The 14622-nt window shown below is 47.0% G+C and overlaps 1 protein-coding gene across 2 annotated transcripts in view; it reads right to left on the reverse strand.

Moving 5' to 3' along the window:
* Daam2 (dishevelled associated activator of morphogenesis 2) overlaps window positions 1-14416 on the reverse strand; it is a 116749-nt gene extending 102333 nt beyond the window's left edge. The window contains exon 1 of one of the 2 annotated variants that reach the window (XM_031346512.1): window positions 14272-14416. The gene's annotated coding sequence lies outside the window, so the exon portion shown is untranslated. Of the gene's footprint in view, window positions 1-6990; window positions 7196-14271 lie in introns of those variants that run through there. The other variant, XM_031346513.1, reaches the window with a different exon arrangement.
* Between the last annotated feature and the right edge of the window lie 206 nt (window positions 14417-14622).

The raw sequence follows: 14622 nt of genomic DNA on the forward strand, positions 1-14622 counted from the left end.
GAGAAGAGAAGAGAAGAGAAGAGAAGAGAAGAGAAGAGAAGAGAAGAGAAGAGAAGAGAAGGAGGAGGGGGAATACTCTAGTCTCCTCATCTGAGCATCAGGCTCTTCATCCATGAGACAGCAGGAGTATACTCATCTCATAGGTTTGCTGTAAGGATCTAGTTAAGCAGAGAAATAAAGAACTCGAAGCACCAGGCCTGCTGTAGAGGACCACCTACTGCAGGCTTCAGAACATGCACGCTCTCGTGTAGAAGTGTGAAGTAACTGCACTGCCAGCTTGTACCTGTTTCTTTGTCTTTAAGACAATGGAGGGACTCGAGGAATGGCTCGCTGCTCTTGCAGAGGACCAGGTTCAGTGCCCAGAAATCACACTGGCAGCTTACAACTGACTGCAAACCCAGCTGGAGGGGACCTGACACCCTCTTCTGGATGCTGTCAGCACCATGTTCATGTGCTCATACCCATAGACAAGCCTACCAATAAAATAAAATAGTAAAATATGGAAAATGCAAAACAAGCCCATATCCCCCAGTTCAGACTACTTAGTCCCAACGAGACAGCCAAGTCCACTCCCAGGGACACAACAGAGTTGCTTCTGTGTGTTCACATGATGGCAGCTGTGCACACTCAGCAAAGCTAGTCAGAGCAGCCTCAAACTTGGAAGCCATCCACATGCCCGACAAGAGAAGAGTGGATAAACAAAGGGATTTCTACACTCTGAGTGAGATATTCCACGCCAATGAGAACACACCATCTACGATTTGGCTAGCAGAAGAAGCCAGAGTAGTGAATACCTGCCATGTTCTTCTGTTTCTAAGAAGCTCGTGACCAAGAAACACTATTCTACAGTGCAAGGAGTCAGGATTGTGGAAGGGACAGGCCCAGAAATGGCCTACTCAGTGTCTTCTTGGGAAGGGGGCTCTAGAATGCTTTGCTGCTTGGTCTGAGCACTGACTACATAGGTTGTCCAATTCCTGAAATTCTACTCAACTCTACACTTGTAAACTCTATGTTCTAAATCACACAGAACTTTATTAAGGAGTCAATGTAAAGTTGTATGTGTGTGTGTGTGTGTGTGTGTGTGTGTGTGTGTGTGTGTGTGTGTGTGTGTGTGTGTATCTGTGCTGGTGTGTGTTAAGGTCTAGGCAAATTATTAAGGCCCAGATGGAATGGTAAGGCCTTGGTAACTGTTATCTGGGTAGCCAGCCACTATAAGAAAACTTTCTCATACTCTTTCTGCTGTTACTAAGAAACTTTCTCAAGCCCTAATTGATGATATATTATGTTATGTTATGTGCCCTTGGAAACCAGTCATGCTAGGAGACAGTAGAATCGCCTTGTATAGCGACCCACAATAAGTTTGAACCCGAAAAAACCACCCAGCAGCACTTCCTGCACCTGTGTATAGCTTTTTATGGCAGAAACTGCCCCTGGGATGAACCCATAATAAGAGAGACACCTGTACCAATATAAGAAACTATTTGGGCCGGGCGGTGGTGGCGCACGCCTTTAATCCCAGCACTTGGGAGGAAGAGGCAGGTGGATTTCTGAGTTCGAGGCCAGCCTAGTCTGCAGAGTAAGTTCCAGGAAACAGAGAAACCCTGTCTCAAAAACCCTAAAAAGAAAAAAAGAAAGAAAGAAAGAAAGGAAGGAAGGAAGGAAGGAAGGAAGGAAGGAAGGAAGGAAGGAAGAAAGAAGCTATTTGGAATGAGACTTTCTTTTTTTTTTGAGACAGGTTTTCTCTGTATAGCCCTGGCTGTCCTGGAACTCACTCTGTAGACCAGGCTGGCCTCTAATTCAGAAATCTGCCTTCTTCTGCCTCCCAAGTGCTGGGATTAAAGGGGTGCACCACCACCGCCCAGCCCAAGACTTTCATTTTAAGTAGTAGTTGAGTAAAGTTTAAGTTCCTAAGACACCCCCTCCCCCTGGAACTGACATCCTACTTGACAGAAAGAGACACCCTAATTGGCAAGTTAAGACATTAATGTTAGACAAGTCCCATCCTGATAAACAAACTAGAACATGAATATTAGATAAGGCAAGTTTCTTGCTACAGTTGGATACCCCAGCCAATGGGAGCAAGTTAAGTGTACAACAAAGGCGAGTTCCTAAAGAAATCCCCTAGCTCTAAATCCTGATTGGAAGAATAACTTGACATAGATGTTTGTAGATGTCAGGCTTAAAACGCCCTGTGGGACTTCAACTTGGGGTCACAGTTCAGTTCCCAAGCCTGAATTGTGTCCCTGATCAATTGGTCTTGGGGTGTGGCGTTTGGTAGACCATCCCTATTCGACTGAGCCGTGTGTCTGAGTGGTTTGTACAGTGATTCCAGCCCCCAACAGTGTGTTCACCCATAGCTGCTCATGTAGAGGTCAGAGGTCAACACCAGAAGTCTTTCTCTAATGTTCTCCACCCTAAATTTTCATTCTTTGTCTCCCTGAACCTGGAGCTCCCCTATTCCTCTCTGCTCTGGCCAGCAAGGATCCCCTGCACTCTGACTCCACCTCACCAGTGCTAGAATTGCAGGTATGTGCCACCACACCCAGCTTTTATGCAGGTGCTGGGGATCCAAACTCAGGTCCTCACAGGTTCTCACTGAACCATCTCCCTAGCCCACATTGTGAGAGTTGGGCTGACTAAGTAGGAAGAAGATGCTTAGTAAAACTCAATGGGAAACTGTAGACAATAAATATTTGCTGCGTTCTTTGCTAAACAACAATATAGACTGCTGAGCACACGGCTAAATGAGATTGGGCTCATTCATCACCTTTAGCTTCACCACCATCTTCTTCATCATGACCTGCATCAGCACCAATGCCAACACTTCCTAGTGCTCACAAGGTGTGGATTTTATTTTGTTTAAGGGCAAAAATGCATAAGCTTTATTTACACAGGGATCTGCTTTCCACGTAAGGAGATGGAGACTGAGCTGAAGTAACTTGTGCAAGGGCACACAACTCGTCGAGTGAGAATACATTTTATGACCTGAAATCCAGCCTTGTGTCCTTTCTCAGAGTGAAGGAGTCTGGTCAGCTCTAGCAGCCCCTGCTGCCAGGGAGTAGCTATGTAAGCCAACATCTTTACCTTCACCCAGTAAGTAGTGGAGAAGCATCAGTTTTGTCTCAGGATGCCAGAACAGTTCCCAGTTCTATCCCTGTCCAGTTGCTATGTCTCACAGAGGTTGAGAAATATACTGGAAGGGGAACCACAAACCCCAGGGATGTGTGGCTCAGTTTACAGAGCCCTTGCCTAGCATACAGGAAAGTCAGTATTCAATCCCCAGCACTGGTGAAAGCCAGAGTCCTGGTGCACACCTGTAATCCCAGCACTTGGGAGCGAGAGACAAAAGGATCAAAAATTCAAAAGCCAGCCTGAAATACATGAGACACTGTCTCAACAAAAAATAATAATAAATGAAAGGTTAGAAAGGTTAGCTCTTCTGCCAAAGCCCACGGAAACTGAATTCACTTCCAATTAACTTTGAAGCTATTTCTGGCTGGGGGAGTACTGGCATACCTCCCCTCAGATCCACCTCACCTGATGGCATTCTCTTCCCATCTTTCCTGGTCAAGAGGACATCAAGCTGGGGGCTGTGGTACTTCAGTGGAAACAAGGGAGTGTCCCTGGGGAAAGTAGTCTGAGGACAGACACTGAGTCCATGTCCTTGAGCTTGGCATACCAAGCACGCTTCACTCAAACAAGCTTTGCTTTGCCAAGCAAGTTGGAGGATTAGTGTATGTAACCCGATGGGTGGAATGCTCGAGCACAGACCAGCAGCCTGGATGCTGGGGTCAGAAAAGGCAAGAAAACAAGCATCCACAAAGGGTCTGGTCTGGCAAAAAGATCCGCACAGGTGTGACATGAAAATTTACACAGCCAGGGTAGCCTGCACACCCCCATCAACCCCGTCCTCTTGGAAAAGCCCTAAAAAAGGCAGAGACAGGTTCCCAAAGGCAGACTGATGTAGCCCCCTTCCCATACGCTGGCAGGACAGTGACCCAGCCATCTATTTGGTCATGCTACCAACTACATAGACCCATTGCCCCCAGATGAGCTTGGGGTGAGAGGCAAAGGCATTTGGCATTGCCTGTCAAAGCTTCAGCTCATCCTGCCCTTTTATTACACAACCCTGCAGAAAGACAGCAGCTGGCTGTCACCTAGAAGAGCTCAGAAGAGACCACAGGGAGAAAACACTTTCTCATAGTGTCTAGCCGCCAGTGGGATGGAGACAAACACAAGTCCTTTCACATCAAGTCCCTAGCTGTTGTTAAAGCTTATGGAGTTTTATAGGCTCTGTGCTAAGTCATGGCACGTGTCACCTTACCATCAACTATCCTGACAACCTGTGAGAAGGGGATGCCGCTATCTACAACTCACAGATGACATCTGTGGCTGGACCACAGACATCACCAGGTGAGAACTGCTGTTATTTGGTGATTGTGTGTGTGTGTGTGTGTGTGTGTGTGTGTGTGTGTGTGTGCAGGTGAATGAGCATGATCTCTTATATGTGATATCTTGAAACCACAGGTTGATGTTGGATGTCCTAAATCACTCTCCATGCCCCACCTAGAACCTGGAGCTCACCATTTCAGATAGACCAATTGGTAGGCAAGCTCCAGGGGTCTGCCTGTCTCCACGCCCCTAGCACTGGGCTTCCTGCTTCCTGCCTGTGCATCTAGATTTTTATAAGTGCTAGGGGTGAATTCGGATCCCGGTGTTTGCACAGCAAGCACTTTCCTGACTGAACCATCTCCCCTGCCCCTTACTCATATAACAGCATGTGTACAGCATGGGGCCAGCCTGAAAACCACTACAGTCCCTGGCTGTTTAAAAGGTGGTTCCTCGAGATCCACTTGGGGGCTATCGAAAGAGGTACTTAATCGAGGAATGTTTCTACAGGCATTCCAAAGGAACTTCATTTGAACATTTGTATACAGTCTACACCTGCCACCAAGTAGATCTGCTACTAAGATCCATAAAGCAGGGCTGGAGAGATGACTCAGAAGTTAAGAGCACTGGCTGCTCCTGTAGAGAACCCTGGTTTGATTCCCAGCACCAGTAGGTAGCTCACAATCATCTGTGACTGCAGGTCCAGGGGATCCAACATGTTCTTCTGGCCTTTATGGGCACCAGGCACACACATGGTGCACGTACATGCAGGCTGACCAAGCACTGATCCACATAAAATAAATTAAAAAATAAAATTTTGTCAAAACTTTAAAAGTTAAAAGAAAATTTATACAGCAGTGTTCCCTGCTCTGCAGGGGTTGGGGGAGCACCTCTGCTGTTTGGTGCTATCTGTGACCATGATCCTCTCTGTTGCTACATCAGTCAACACTATTCAAAGCCAACCATGCCAAGCCAATGGTCAGTGGGCTTGGCACATGGCCATAAAAAGCCAAATAAGCCACAATTCTTTTTACGTCTTCTGACAAGCACTCCAAGAGTTGCTTTTCCATTTAGCCATCATTCCATCTCCCTGGCTGCCTACTAAGAGAAGCATTTCAGATGGTAGGGACCACTAAAGGAGTAGAGGGACAGGATGTAAGCATATACACTTCACACATGTTGGGTACTTGTTGCCCATGTGCTGGGTAGTTGTTGCCTGTGTGCTGGGTAGTTGTTGCCTGTGTGCTGGGTAGTTGTTCCCACATGGTGGAGGCTGCTCCATCTGCCACTTGCATCAGCACATGGATGAGACTCAGTTATCATCCAAGAGTTAACTCAGATATGACTGCCCTGTTGGGGTAAGAGGGGTGAATTCTGCAATGCATCTTGGCTCTTAAAGAGCCCTGAGTTTATAGAGGGCCTGAAGGTGACTGAAGTGAGATATTAAATGCTATTACTGAGTAGTGTACTGAGTTCAAGGGAGGGACGCAGGCTAGTCATCTGGAGCCTTTCGGAGGAATTCTCAGAGACAGCATGATGTTGGAACAAGCTTTCAAGGATGATCAGGTTAGGAAGACAAAAGTAGGAAAGGGTGTCTTAGGTACGCAGAACTACAAACAAGGGAGTAGAGGCAGGGAAGTCCTCTGCCTACATTCAGGGCTATAAAACCTACATTAACACTTAAGGACTGATAAACTTTCCTGGTGGACACACCTATCGACCTCATAGTCATGCCTTACTCACACCATCTGGGCCTGACCTCCATCTGCTCTCTTGCAGGGCTACCCATATCTCAGGATCCCCAGGAAGCCTCCACGGTGCCAGACAGCTTCCTGGGACTTCTTTTCTGGCATCTCCTTTGTTCTATCTGATGAAGATGGGTCTAGACTTTGACTCTAACCTCTTCAACATTCTCTCTACTTGGCTGATTGTTAGTGACGACGGCAATCAAAGCTCCAAGCTAAGTGCTGACAACATTTATTAATCTTTGAGAGAGGTATTGACTTACACAAGCACCCGCTTCTCAGATGGGAGAAAACAATCCAGTAGACAGGCAAGACAATCTTACAAGATGCAAGTGGGGGAGCTGGAAATTATGCCTGACTTTTAAGGACTCTTAAAACCCCTATTCTTTTCTCTCCTTCTTGGTGTGTTATACACATGTATTTGTGTGCATTTTCATGCATGTATGTGTATATGCATGTGTATATAGGTATGCCTGCACATGTGATTGCAGGTGGAGGCTAGCTATCAACCTGGAGTGCCATTCCTCAGGCACGGTCCATCCTGTTTTTGAGACAGGGTCTCTCATTGGCCTAGTATACATGGTTAAGGCTAGGATGCATGGCAAGCTACCTCCTAGCCAGGCTTATGGATGATATAGCTGCCAGCCTTCCATTTATTCCAATAGAGAGTCACATAGAAGGGGTCACCTTCTAGCTGTTGTGGACAGCAGAGATCTGTGCCCCATTTCTGTACAAAGAAAGGTCCCTATCTCCAGGCAGATACCTCATTTTGAGGATTGTTGATAAGATTTGAATAAATGGCTTGTTTACTTTGATTCATAGACCAATGACCAACATGAGGACTTTCTAAACTTACAACTGAAGACGAGAGAGACAGAAGCATTCTGTTGGGCACCAAGCGCTCTTCAAGAGCCTTCCTATGGAGCTTTTCCTTCATCTTCAGCACAACCCTGAGAAGCAAGCATGTTTGTTTTTCTCAGTAACAGTCTAAAAAGATGAAGAAAGGCTGAATAGCTTGAGGTCTTTTGGTGGCAGAACTCAAGTTTTAAAACACTTGATTTCAAAGCTTATCCGTAGATCCTAGTGTTCAGATGCACCCCCCAGACTCCACTCACCTCCCTCCCTCCCTTCTTCCCTCTCTCTTCCTTCATCTTCTTTCCTTCTTCCTTTCTTCTTCCTTCTCTCCCTCTCTTTCTTTCTTTCTTCTTTATTGGATATTTTCTTTATTTACATTTCAAATGTTATCCCCTTTCTCAGTTTCCCTCCCTCCTGGAAACCCCCTATCCATCCTCCCTCCCCCTGCTTCTATGAGGGTGTTCCTTGTTATATGTTCCTTATTATATGTTGGAGCACTTCTGAGTATATGTCCAGGAGTGGTGTAGCTGGGTCCAACCCACAAATGAACCCACATACCTATGGTCACTTGATCTTTGACAATGGAGCTAAAACCATCCAGTGGAAAAAAAGACAGCATTTTTAACAAATGATGCCAGTTCAACTGGTGGTCAGCATGTAGAAAAATGCAAATCTTATCTCCTTGTACAAAGCTCAAGTCCAAGTGGATGGAGAACCTCCATATAAAACCAGATACACTGAAACTTATAGAGGAGAAAGTGGTGAAGAATCTCGAACACATGGGCACAGGGGAAAAAGTCTTGAACAGAATACCAATAGCTTATGCTCTAAGATCAAGAATCAACAAATGGAACCTCATAAAACTGCAAAGTTTCTGTAAGGCAAAGGACACTGTCAATAAGACAAAAAGGCAACCAACAGATTAGGAAAAGATCTTTACCAACCTACATCCAATAGAGGGCTAATATCCAATATATACAAAAAACTCAAGAAGTTAGACTCCAGAGAACCAAATAACCCTATTAAAAATGGGGTACAGAGTTAAACAAAGAATTTTCAACTGAGGAATATTGAATGGCTGAGAAGCACCTAGAGAAATGTTCAATATCCTTAGTCATCAGGGAAATGCAAATCAAACAGCCCTGAGATTCCATCTCACACCAGTCAGAATGGCTAAAATCAAAAACCTAGGTGACAGCAGATGCTGGTGAGGATGTGGAGAAAGAGGAACACTCCTCCAGTGCTAGTGGGATTGCAAGCTGGTACAACCACTCTGGAAATCAGTTTGGAGGTTCCTCTTCCTTCCTTCCTTCCTTCCTTCCTTCCTTCCTTCCTTCCTTCCTTTCTTTCTTTCTTTCTTTCTTTCTTTCTCCCTTTCTTATGATAACCTATAGGCATTTTCATGCTGTATAAGGCTAAAAGCATTTATAACTACCTGATGTGTGTGTATAAACAAATACGTATGCACATATGTGTGTGTGTGTGCTTTCATGTGCTCATGTGTATATATTCATGTGGAAGTCAGAGGTCAAGTTCATGCATCATGTCTCAGGCATTTGCCTAACTTGCATCTTTGTGCTTTGGTTTTTTATTTTATATTTTTGAGACAGAGTCTTTCATTGACCCAGAGATCCCTGGCTGTGCAGGGGTTGCTGGACAGTGAGACTCAGGGATCCACCTGCCTCAGCCTCCCAAGTTCTGGAACTACAACAAAGACAGTTTGCACAGTTTGCAAAACCTGCACCATGTCTCAGGTGTGTTTGGTTTCTTTGTTTGTTTTTTGTTTGGTTTGGTTTTTCGAGACAGGGTTTCTCTGTATAGCCCTGGCTGTCCTGGAACTCACTCTGTAGACCAGGCTGGCCTCGAACTCAGAAATCCGCCTGTCTCTGCCTCCCAAGTGCTGGGATTAAAGGCATGCGCCACCAACGCCCGGCATGTTTGGTTTCTTAATGTGGACTCTAGGGGCTTGAACTCAGATCCCCACACTCACAAGGCGGATGTTTTACAAACTGAGCCACATTGCTCTCGAGGAAGCTGGCTCTAGCCCTTGTTCTTAGACACAAAGAAGGTAAATGTGGTGTAGTGCAAGGTAAGTACAGGGTAAATCATTGCCTTCAAGAATAAGGATTCCAGAATTACAGAAAAATAAAGTACACTTCCGGATCCCAGCACTTGTTTATCGTTAGATGCTGCAAATGATTTCCTGACTTCCGTTCTCAGCCTTTCTGTCTCAACAATGGACATGATGGTGGAAACTGCCCCTCCCCTGACAGAACAGCTCCTGGTGCAAAGCTATGACTGTGATGGCTAAGACAGTGCTAAGACAATTAGTGTAAAAATATCAATCCAATATCATCAGACAATGGAGGATGCGATGGGGAAGAATCACAAGCAGATGGGCACAGGGGTACTCTGATAGAACATTTCTTGTTCTATCAGGATGCAGAAGTGGGACCTAGCTGTTTCAGTTGCCTGTTTCATTCATTCATTCATTCATTCATTCATTCACTTGACCAACCAATGTTTACTGTCTTCCTTGTCAGAGAACCTAGGAAGCAACTCACAGCACTTCTAAGTGACCAGCATCTAATAAGCCTGGGGAATCCTTAGCGAAATGACACACACGTTCAAAGCAAGGTGTCTCCTCCCACTGTGGCATCTCAGCTGCGCAGTCTGACGGCCTCATAAAGAAATGAAAACAAACAAACCAAAAAAATGTGAAGAGAGATTTGGAAGCAACCAACACAGCCAAAAAGAAGGAATTCACTGACCCCCAATCTGGGCCATCTCAAGAGAAGTTGGCCACTGACTGAGCCTCTTAAAAAGCTTAAAGATCATCCCAGGCCATGGTTAAAGAGAAAGCTCCAGCAAAACAAAAACAAATGTGATCTTCAAAGCCTTAAATGTCAACTTGAAGGATGACTTAGAAGCTCTGGGATGAACCAAGAGGCCCTGCAGCTGCTCCCTCAGCATCAGATGCCCCTTCAGCCTTCTTCAGCCTTCAGAATGGTCACTCCCCTGGGTAATGTGTCACCCCCTCCCATACCCACTAAAGCCCAAGCTCCCACTCTAGCTCTGCACATGGAGGGGCAGCCTAAACCTTTGCCCAAGGCTTGTCAAACAAGATTGGCTGACCTGCTCTACCTCGTTATCCTCCCCTTCCTTTCCTAAACACACACACATACACACACACACACACACACAGAGAGAGAGAGAGAGAGAGCATACCCCAATACAGTGTACACATACACACACACACACAGACCATACTCCAATACAGTGTACACACATACACACACAGAGAGACACCATTCCCCAATACAGTGTGCACACATACACATACCACACTGCACAACACACATATACACACACAGAGAGAGAGAGAGACACCATACCCCAATACAGTGTACACACATACACATACCACACTGCACAACACACATATACACACACACAGAGAGAGAGAGAGAGAGAGAGAGAGAGAGACCATACCCCAATACAGTGTACACACACATATACCACACCGCACAACACATACACATATATACAAACCACAACACACACACACCATACCATACACACAAGCACACCATGCACACAGAGGCATGTACATACATACCTCATACTACATACACACACAGCACAGCACACACAGCACAAGCAGCACACACATACATTCACAGTCACTGCATACACAATACCACATACTACAAACACACACCACGTACACAAGCACACCACACACATATACACACACACATCCCACAGATACATATACAGACACCACACCACACACACGCACACACACACACACACAAACACACAAACCATAAACCAGACCACACACACATAAACCACACACACATACACACACATCCCACAGATACATACACAGACACTACACCACATATACATACACAAACCACAAACCATCCCCCGCACATACACACCATATACATACACACAAAAACCACACATACCACACACACAGCACACCCATTTAATTTCTTCCTCTCTAAACAGTTCACTCACAGAGAGATTTCCACATTGCCTCGTCCATCAGGATATCAGTCTTGGGCACTCTCAGGGACAACTCTCACTAGCTAGTTTTTCTACAGGAAGCAGGAATAATGTGAGGGCTAGCCATTGGTCTAGCATCATGGAAAATATCAGATCACCTTGAGGTGGGATGCCTCTCCCTAAATCATTCAAGCTTCCGAAGACTGAAACACTGAATATTGAAAAAATACAATAGCCCCTTTATTAAGAGTCCATATTATCTCTGGTTCTGTTCTTAGTCTTGTATCATAACTATCAATTCTGTACTAACCATGGTACCTAAATGTGTTCTCCAGATGAGGAAGTGGAAGTCCGGAAGCCGGCTATCCGGGATACCCATTTGCACATGAGCCTGTCCACACGGAAAGCAGGTACTTGAGGGTTAGCACTCTTTCCACAGTGCAGGCTGCCTCTGGGACCCAGAGCTGAGTGCTGGAACCCTCAACACACTCCCTGGCTGTCATCATCTAAATAGTCATTAGCTACCAAGCCAATGGCACCCCATGTTCTTTCCGCCAGGTGTGCTTGCTCCTGGAGGTCTTCAGGGATGGCTCGGGTGTGTCTTTGCTAAGCAGTGAATCGACTGGATTGCAGAGAGGGCAGAAGCCAGAGATGGCAGCCTAGTGTCAGTGGCAGGGAAATTCATCTCTAGTCTGAGGTTGGTGAAGTGAATCTGTGAGCTAGAGGGCAAGGTGGAAATTCCACAAGTGGGTCTGGAAAAATCTTAGGTACTGAACAAAACTAACAGCATCCCTCTTGCTGTGAACTCTCTGAAGAGCCACACGCTAAGGCAAGGATGCTGGAGTGAGAGTTCTGTGGGTTCCCTCTGCTCTTGAGTATTAATAGCACATTAATATTACCATCTAATTTAAGTGATTGGAGTGAGGGAACTCAATACTTCTTTCTGTTGGCCACAGGAAAATCCAAAGTGAAGGCCCCCAAACTCTGCTCCTCTCTGCTTCCTCCCACTTAGTAATCAGATTTCTCTGACTCTAAGACTGATCAATGATGGGGACCATTCCCTGTCCTGAGTCAAAAGAACCTGGAGGTCAGGATATGGGAAACAAGACCAGGGAGAGAGAGTAAATTCATGGAGAAGCCCTCTGCCTCTCAGGGGCTCTCCAGACACAAAACACCAGGCCCTGCTTGCTGTGTGTAAGCCCTGCTCTCCCAGCCTCCACCTTCACCAGCCTGGGCCAGAAGGTTGTCTCTTCTTTCTCTGTCCAGATGGGGGCACAGTATTCCCTGACTCTTCCAGCATCTGGAGAAGTTTTGAAAACTGGACTATGTTGGGTTAGAGCGGGCACAACTCCTCAGAGGAGACCGAGGCAATAATAGTGCCCTTGTGTGGTTTTTGTGTTGTTTTGTTGTTGTTTTAAAAGAAAAAGATGGGGGTACGATGAAGAGCACCATGTGGATGGAGAAATTGGAGAAATGCTTCCATGCCTAAGGCAAGAATTGACACCACAGTCATGTCTGCGTAAGCACGAGTCCCATGTGCATTCACAGAGACCCAGGCACCAGCGACACACTCTTCTTCCCTGTGCTCACATCCCACCACCACCGTGCACACACTTCATGGCACTGCTGCCGGCTCAGTCTTTTCCGGTACTTCCCAGGGGGTCAATTTGTATAATTTTTAAAATCCTCCCCAAATCTCAACTTCCTGTGGTTCTGTTTTTATTTCCAGATTTCCTTCCCATGGTCTGTTCATTCTCTCTCTCTCTCTCTCCCTCTCTCCCTCTCTCTCTCTCTCTCTCTCTCTCTCTCTCTCTCTCTCCACTTCCCCCCCTCCAACCATAGGGTGAGTCCAGGCTCCCTCTCTCTCACCCAAACATTGTTAATTGGCTCTGCTGCAAGATGTAAAAGCAGAGACTCCAGAGACAGCATGGATGCCGATCCAGGCTCTCTAGCAGTCACTTGTTTGTCATCTCTGCTATGGACACACACACAGGACTACACACTGTGTATTCTCTAGTTAATGGACCCCTGTGGCCACCCCCCCTCAAAAAACCAGCATTGTTTCATCCTCTTCTGAGAAACAGATGCCACACTCAGAAGGACAACACAAAATTGGAAAAGCTCTTGAGATTCAGAAAAGTGACTTCCGTGCCCCTGTGGACTTCCAGACAAACCCCCTGGGGACTCTGCCCTCCCAGGAACTGGCCACACATTCCCCAAGACTGCAGAGAAGCAGCCAAGGCAGAGAGAGAAGAGTTAAACCAAGCCCAGACTCCAGCAATCTGTGTTCAATTTTGATAAAAATCTCTCTTGCTCTCCTCCACTGCCCCCTCCCTCTGCCCACAGCTCAAACAAGTCTCTTTATGTTACCAATATTCATTTTGTTTTGGGCACTGCAGCCCGTGTCTCTCCCAGAGAACCTGAAACTAGCCCACTATGGGCACATGGGGCAAAAACATCCTCCCCTGCTCCTGACGCAGAGCTGGACATGGGACTACAGCAGCAGCAGCAGCAGCACCATCTCCTCCTGCTCTTCTCCCTTCTCCTCCATCATGTTCCTCCTGCCCTCCCTTCTCCTCCTCCTCCTTCTCTCCCACCCTGTTACCTGTGGTCACATTAGATCCTTTCTGGGTTCAGTTAGAATCCCACTGCATGGAAAGTTAGACCCCAGCGTAGCAAGAATTTGGGCTGTCCCACAGGTGCCAAGGGCCACAGCCTCGGGAGTCCCTCTCCCTGATCTCCCTGATGCTTCTCTGCTGCCCAAGGTCCCTCTATCTGAAGAACAAGAGCCACTCTATTGAGCTGCCCATCCTTGTCAAGGCCCTGTCTGCGAGTGGGAGCTGGAGGCTTGGAAAGACTTCAGTCCACCCAACAGAATGCGCACACCGCAATGGGCAAAGTAGCCACCAAAGAAGTTGTCAGCATCTGGGAGCGGGGTGCTACCTAAGTCCGTTCACTCAAGCCATCAGGAATCTAATTGCAAAGTCACTAAAAAGTTTTCCAAAGTTTTTCAAAGCCGTGTACAGTGAGTGGCCCGATGCAAACACTCCTCACTCCACCCCACCCCCCCAGCCCCCGCTCGCACACACAGCCTCCCCCTCAGCCCACTCCAGGATCCGAGTCTCTGCAAACATTTTCCAGAACAAAACAGGCAGCTGCTGGAGGGGCTGCCTTTCCGACGCCAACGCAATAGCGAAAAGTGAAGCCACAGGAAAAGTGTGCTGATGCCGCCCCGCGCCTAAGTCTCCAGTGCTGCACCTACCCTGAGGCCCGCATGGCGCGGTGAGGCTGCTGCTGCCCGGCTTCCCGCAGGCACCGCGCTCCGTTTGCTCAGCTCAGTCCTTGGCTGCCCCGGACTCCGGAGAAAGCAGGCTGCTCCCTCCCGGCCGGCCTCGCGCCGCCCGCCCCGCTCTGACGTCAGGCGTCTTGGAGTTAGGGATATTTATGGCTAGGAGAGACTCTGGCTTTTTCCCCTAGGTGCTGATCCGATGGCAGCAACTTGGGAGTTGATTTGCAGTTTTAAACACTGGGAACTGACGGGTGGAAGAGAGACAGCAGCTGGCACACAGCAGGATGAGGGTCGCTCTTTCTCACTTTAGCATCCAGCCTTTCT

This window comes from Mastomys coucha, unplaced genomic scaffold (assembly GCF_008632895.1).
Source record: "Mastomys coucha isolate ucsf_1 unplaced genomic scaffold, UCSF_Mcou_1 pScaffold3, whole genome shotgun sequence".
NCBI classification, from domain to species: domain Eukaryota; kingdom Metazoa; phylum Chordata; class Mammalia; order Rodentia; family Muridae; genus Mastomys; species Mastomys coucha.